This window comes from Euprymna scolopes, chromosome 8 (genome assembly GCF_053919585.1).
Source record: "Euprymna scolopes isolate OS-2025 chromosome 8, ASM5391958v1, whole genome shotgun sequence".
Taxonomy (NCBI): Eukaryota; Metazoa; Mollusca; class Cephalopoda; order Sepiida; family Sepiolidae; genus Euprymna; species Euprymna scolopes.
The window spans coordinates 44,085,075-44,092,491 of record NC_136489.1 but is presented as its reverse complement, the minus strand read 5'-3'; the positions used below and the strand labels follow the sequence as shown (position 1 = coordinate 44,092,491).

The 7,417-nt window shown below is 29.6% G+C and overlaps 1 non-coding gene across 1 annotated transcript; it reads right to left on the bottom strand.

The window, feature by feature from the left end:
* LOC145284334 (U4 spliceosomal RNA) lies at positions 1 to 136 on the bottom strand. Its single transcript, XR_013868807.1, has one exon. It is a non-coding gene; the product is annotated as a U4 spliceosomal RNA (small nuclear RNA).
* Between the last annotated feature and the right edge of the window lie 7,281 nt (positions 137 to 7,417).

The following is a 7,417-nucleotide window of genomic DNA, read 5'->3' as shown; positions in this document are numbered from 1 at the left end:
CCTCTTCAGAGGTGTGCAAAAATTGCGGTTGGCACCCAGCAGGGGCCATCGCGGGATATTGGGAATAGTTTTCAACTAGCAATAACCACGCCTCGGTAAATCCTCATTGGCTATGGTACCGCCACTGCGCAAGCATAACTATCACGAGCGCCGACGTCAATATACATACTTACAACCATTCATTCATGTGTCGGTCCCGTCTTTCTGTTTTTGCGTATTAATTAAATATTGTTATTATAAAACCCTATTTTGAACTAATATACACAACTGCATAAGTATTATAAAATATCTCTATACATATTAAATTTATTATTTGCGCTATTACTATTTATTTTAGTTTATTTAGTAAAAATAACGATTCTTTATGTTAGGTTATCTGCCCTTGGCAACCTTCACCTTGTATAGTTTCTTTTTTTCTTATTTTATTTGGATCTGACAAAGGCAACGTAAGAGAAAAGTCCGTTTTGAATGTGCGAAAAATTTGCCTGTATGCTCATTTTGTTGGAGACCAAAAATAAAATTATCATAATTTACAAATAGTTTTCTCCGTTGACCATTATAATAACAAATTTAATCATTGCATTTCTGTTTTTCCTTAGTTAAAGAAGGGTATGCACTTTTGAAATCTTTATTCCTAACTAGCGGGGGTACCCGGCGTTGCCCGAGTGTTTGTTTCTGGGACGGGGGGGAGTTTTAAAAAATGTTATGGTAGGTAAGTAGGAAGGATCAAACCCGGAGTCATGAGTAAAAGTAGGAAAATAAAGTGTGAAAAAAAACAAAAAAAAAAATCTGCAACGTTAACAGTTCGGCCACCAAGAAAAGTCCATTCCAGTTTTTTAGGAAAAAAAAAAAAGAAAAAAAAAAACGACTACCGTAGGTCGGCGCGAACGTGAAAATATAATGTGAATTGTCCAGCACGCTAACCACTACGCCACAGAGCACTGCAGCTTAGTTTAGTGATTTTAGATAACTTCACATGAAAGAACTACGAAGCCAAACCGGTGTTCTCTTCTCAACTGTTCCTTATGAACGACCCCCAAACGGTGTTAAGTGGTGGCAGGGGGAGGAGGAATTTATTAGAGAGAAAATATTTTACCACTTCCATTGATCTTAACCGATTTTGGCCGTGACTTCTCAGCAGAAAAAGTATAGAAATCTAAGATTATCGAGAAATTTGAGAAATAATAAGCCTATAACACACCTCAGATATTGTTCTGCCGTTTGTGCATATTATATTTGCATGAAATATCTTGATTTTTAATCCTATTAATGTCAAAATCAGACGTGAAAAAATGAGTTCATTTTATTTATATAGAGATAAATATTAACTTCTTTCTAGTGTTTGTGTATCGACACAATTATCTCACTCCAATCATACAAATCATTGTTTCTACGTAAGCATGATACTGTTCTTTCCAAGTTATCTAATAATACAAACGTTTAAACGTCAACTGTTATTTATAAATGTGATACTTACAGAACATTATAATTAATAACAAAGCAAACCAAATATTATCAAAAGCATTTATTTGCGTTCAACAGGTGGATGCATTAATTTCTTGAATAATTCGACACTCTTGTGTAACATCCGAGACCAGGTTCTGCTGGCTTAAACTGTAAATGCAAAATTATTTTATCATAACTATATTACTATCGACACAACTTAGAATTTTGACATAATTAATACGACAGTGTTTTAAATACTGTATATATAGTAGAAAACGAAACCTAATGTATTCCTAATTTGCATCACTACTTTAAAATAATTAAAACTTTTTTTACAAGGGAGTCAGCACTTATCAAGACCCAAAGGCCTCTCGAGGATAATGCTTAATGAGTGTATGGTGGTCACCGTAACAACAGTGTCGTTTTTGTTAATAGTAGAAATTGTGTATAATTGGACTATTTAAGGGGGCGGCTCAACAAGAACTTATTTACATTGGATTCGCAAACGACCGTGTTGTAGTTAGCTGGAAAGCAGGCTAGCGGAACAATTCAACCGACGGGCAGTTCTAGGAATAAATCTTTGTTCATAGAAGTTGTATTTTACCCTATAAAAGCAAGTGTTAACTTCAAATTAATATAAATATTAATATAGTAATCCAAAAAAAAGCTAATACAAACAGAATAGGGAGTAGAGCTTGGAATAGTAATTATATATATATATATATATATATATATATATATATATATATATATATATATATATATATATATATATATATATATATATATACTGTTTTAACAAAAATCAAGGCTTCAGAGAATGGGTCGATAACAAAAAAAGTGTATTTCCTTGTTAGTTACAATTGTTTCAAGGCGATTTGGACAAATTCAAACATTATGTCGTTTGAAAGTTTTCACAAGAACAGCCTTTCTGCAGACTTATTGAATAAAAAACATTTTAACAATAAAACATTATGGAAAAACATTTCCTTTATAAGGAAAAGAAAATAAGCGAAACTATTTTATATCTTTAGCATCCTTGCAAAGTATTTTTAAAGATTTATATATCTACCTATTTTCGTATCTCTATTTAAAAAAAAAAAGAATTTTGAACTAAACATCATACGATGTTACCACTAATTACCTATGTTTATTGAATATGTTTTATTTATACTATGCATTGATTTCTTAAATTAGATTTCTATATTTCTTTATTTAACTTATTTTTTTATTTATTTAATCCGAACTAATCAGTTAAGTTAAATCGTTACGAATCTATGTTAGTTTCGTGTCGGGAATTCGCTTTGTTTATTTACAAAAATATCGGCTAGCTTATTTATGTGATTCAAGAAAAGTTTTAGTTTAAAACTTATTTAATAGGGAAATAAATTTTACATTACTTTATACTTAGTTCATTTTCATTCTTCATTCAAAATTAGGGATCTCAATCTATTTTTATTTTTTATTTTATTTTGTTCTGTCCTATTAAGATTTACGATTATCGGATAGTTTAGATGTAGAAGGGAGATAACTCTGTAAGTTAGGAATTTTAAAGATTTAGTTGAAATTATTGGTTACGAAAATCCTAATAAGTATTCATAACAATGAAGGAGAAGTAACTAAGGCCGTTCGATGTTTCTAGTTTGGTAAATTCCTAATATGCATTTATGATTCATTTCTTATTTAATCAGATCCAATTAAAACTAGGCTAACCTATTCAAAATATAAGTTTTTAAAGCATATCTTTACCATGATACTAATTTTATTACAATAGATTTAACCTACGTTTGCCATCCAACCATAATTTGCTGGGGTTATGCGTGGCTTCAATACAAAATAACAATTCAGGGGTTAAGTTCTTAAATACTTATCTAATAATAATAATACATTATGTAATCATATAATTATAATATTAGAATATTTATTAATGGGAGATGTATTATTATTAAATAAGTATTTAAGAACTTAACTCCTGAATTGTTATTTCCGAATTTTCACAAAAACATGGTTGTATCAAGGAGAGGATAGTCCGATGTAGTTTTCTTTTCTTTTTCTTCATAACGTTATTATAAAGAGGCCCAGCCTCCCTAAGAGAAAAAAACGTATTGTGTCCGTGCTTTTTGAAATCCGTGTGTTTAATCGCTCGGTTTAAGCGCGTAATTTAAGAAATTCCTTTCAATCCCTTATAAAAATAGTTTTTTTTTTTAAATTAATATATTTATGAATTGAAAATAAGTCAATAATTTATTTTTTGTCAGAGAACTATCGCAAGGCATAAAGTCGGTTAAGAATTGACAAACATACTTTTTGCGCTTTTTTCGGTAAAGTTATACAATAACTATCAAAATTCACTCTATCGATAATTTACCTCTCTATGGAGAGGATTGCCAAGTCTTGTCTTGCTCATTTTTGATCGAAAGTAGTTTTTATGAGTTTCAGTTTCGAGAAAGAGCGCTCACAGCTGGCAACGCTAATAGCTCGAGTAAGGAAAAGGCGCAGCAAGATCGCAATATTAGTGTTTGAAATCTCCAAGGTGGTATCTCTGTATAAAGTTCAAGAGGTTCATTGATTTTGTCTTTTCCTGAAGCTTTCACAAAATATTGTAATATTTTCCTTTCGGCAAAGAATTTATATATTTCTATATCTTCGTCAACTTTACCAAGCTAACAATCATAATTATCGTCAAGTAGATTTGACGGTGTAAGAAAAGCGTATTTACTTGCAAGATCGTGAACTTGTTGAACTCTGCAAGATATTTCGTCAATCAATCTGTCTGTAACAGACAGCATTTCCTGTCTCAACTCAGTATCAAACCCTAGTGCTGCAACAGTCAGTCGTTCAACACCCATTCATTTCTTTTTGCAGATACGATGATCCATGCTTATCCTCATTTCAGAGCAGAGTTTTTTTTTAATCCCAAAAAGGTAACAGAGTGAACCGCTACAGAAGCGGCATGTACTCAAGCTAGATTTGATGAATTGTTAGTGCATGGCACAAATAGAGCTTTTGTGTTGATTTCGAGATTCGTTTCTGCCACCTGATCGGTGGCCTGCCATAATAACAGCATTGTCAAATGCCTGGCCAATTCAGTCACCAATCTGAATCCCATCGTTCTCCAGTTCTCTCAAAGTCAGTTTAGAAATGTCCTCTGCGCTTTTACCTTTTGTCTCGATGGAGCGGAGAAACGACTCCTCCACTGTCACTTTATTTTCGTCAATTTTTACGTAGCGCAACACCTCACTCATCTGGTCTTTGTGAGATACATCACGAGTGCTATCAAACATTATGCAAAAATATTTGTTTTCTTTGATCTGATCGATGATTTTCTTTCTCACCTGCTTTGCCAAAATGCTCACAAGTTCATTTTGAATTTCTAGTGACAGATAAGAAGTAGCGATTTTCTTTCCCAGGTTGACTTTCACGAAATGTTCACGGAGCACAGGATCATACCTGGCCAATTAATTTACAAATTCTAAAAAAATCTCTTTGTTTTCTTCATCTCTTTCATCATTATGGATGTCTTCCCGGTGACCCTGTTGTGCCAGATTCTGCTTGGCGAGAAACCTGATGATGTACAGCAATCTAGTTAGAATTTCCTGCCACTTCTTAGTTTCCTTCTCAATAAGATATTGCTCTACTTTGTCAACTATGTTTCCTTCAGCAAGTCGGATCTCTAGATCCTTCCAGTTGAGAAACGCTTGAGCAATATTAATTGGACGTAAATATAATAAATTCTTTAAGCTTTTTTTTTTTTTTTTTTTTTTTTTTTTGCAGGGCAGTCTAAGCGATTACGCATAGTTTGACAACCTTGTCAGTCAGACTTTGACTTAATGAACATTTTCTACAATGTTAGAGTAGCCTGGAAAAGATGATTATTCATAATTTTAGGTTAAATTAATGTACGAAAAGTAAATTTAAAAATAATTGTTTGTGCTTTATTCGGCAAGATTTTCAATCACATAAAACAAAATGAGAGTCGAATAAAACGAAAGGACAATATCATTTTTAGCCAAGGATAGTCTCACAATGTTAGTAAAAAAGTATTTCTATTATAATTATCTGTATCTTGTTTTTTGTTTCATTTTTTGTTTTGTTTTGTTTGTTTGTTTTTTGTTTCATTTTTGTTTTTGCATTAAAACAAATCAATCTACTTCATATCTATGACATTGTCAGTAGTAATAACCGGGAAAATATTGATGATTAGGGTAAACACATGAACATTCTTTGATAGAGAAAACGCATAGAATAGTTAAGAATACATTCACATCCGTTCTTAAGTTAAGAATTGTTTTCTATATAATAACTATGTTATTTAGAAACTCATGTTTAAAATGGAAAGGGTACTTTGTTAACTATATCGCTCCTATACCGTTTTATTTTGCATAACAATCGTTAATTATGTTCAATTATTTTTGAAATATTCAAATAGCATTTTGTCAACTAATGACGAATGAAATTGGCTTTGATTAAAAGAGAAATGCATCTTTAGCTGTTTCATTATTTTCAATCTATTAAAAGCCAAACATTCGAGAAAAATATTTAGAACCCACCTCATATATTGAATATATGTCCCTCACCCACACACTCCAAGGGCATTTTTTTGTTTGCGAAAATATATGCAGACGTGAGACGGGTTTAGAGTAATTCGAAAAAAAAGGGACAACAAACAAATCACTAATTAAACGTTTAGAATTGTAAGAAGAATCGGAACCGGGAATCGTATCGGATCAGGAATTTAAGACAGAATCAGTAATTGAATCGGAATCGAGAAAAAAGTTGGAATCATCCCATAAGTAGTAAATACACACACACACACACATATACATGCACACACATATACATATATACACATATGTATAAATATATGTATATACGTACATGTATACACATATGTATAAATATATATATATATATATATATACGTAAATGTATGCACATATGAATAAAAATATATATACATACATGTATACACATGTGTATAAATATATATATATACATACATGTATACATATATGTATATATACACATGTATATATATATTTATATATATACATACATGTATATATATATATTTATATATATATATACATGTATACACATATCTATATATATACACACATTTATATATATATACATGTATACACATGTATAAATATATATATACATACATACATGTATACACATGTATAAATATATACATGCATGTATACACATATGTATAAATATATATACATGTATACACATATGTATAAATATATATATATATATGTATACACATATGTATAAATATATATAAATGCATACACATATGTATAAATATATATACATGCATACACATATGTATAAATAAATATATATACATGCATACACATATGTATAAATATATATACATGCATACACATATGTATAAATATATATATACATGCATACGCATATGTATAAATATATATATACATGTATACACATATGTATAAATATATATAAATGCATACACATATGTATAAATATATACATGCATACACATATGTATAAATATATATATACATGCATACACATATGTATAAATATATATATATACATGTATACACATATGTATAAATACATATATGTATACATGTATACACATATGTATAAATATATATATATATACATGTATACACATATGTATAAATATATATATATATACATGTATACACATATGTATAAATACATATATGTATACATGTATACACATATGTATAAATATATATATATATACATGTATGCACATATGTATAAATATATATATATACAGGTATACACATATGTATAATATATATATATACATGTACACATATATGTATAAATATATATATATATATACATGTACACACATATGTATAAATATATATATATACATGTACACACATATGTATAAATATATATATATACATGTACACACATATGTATAATTATAAATATATACATGCAT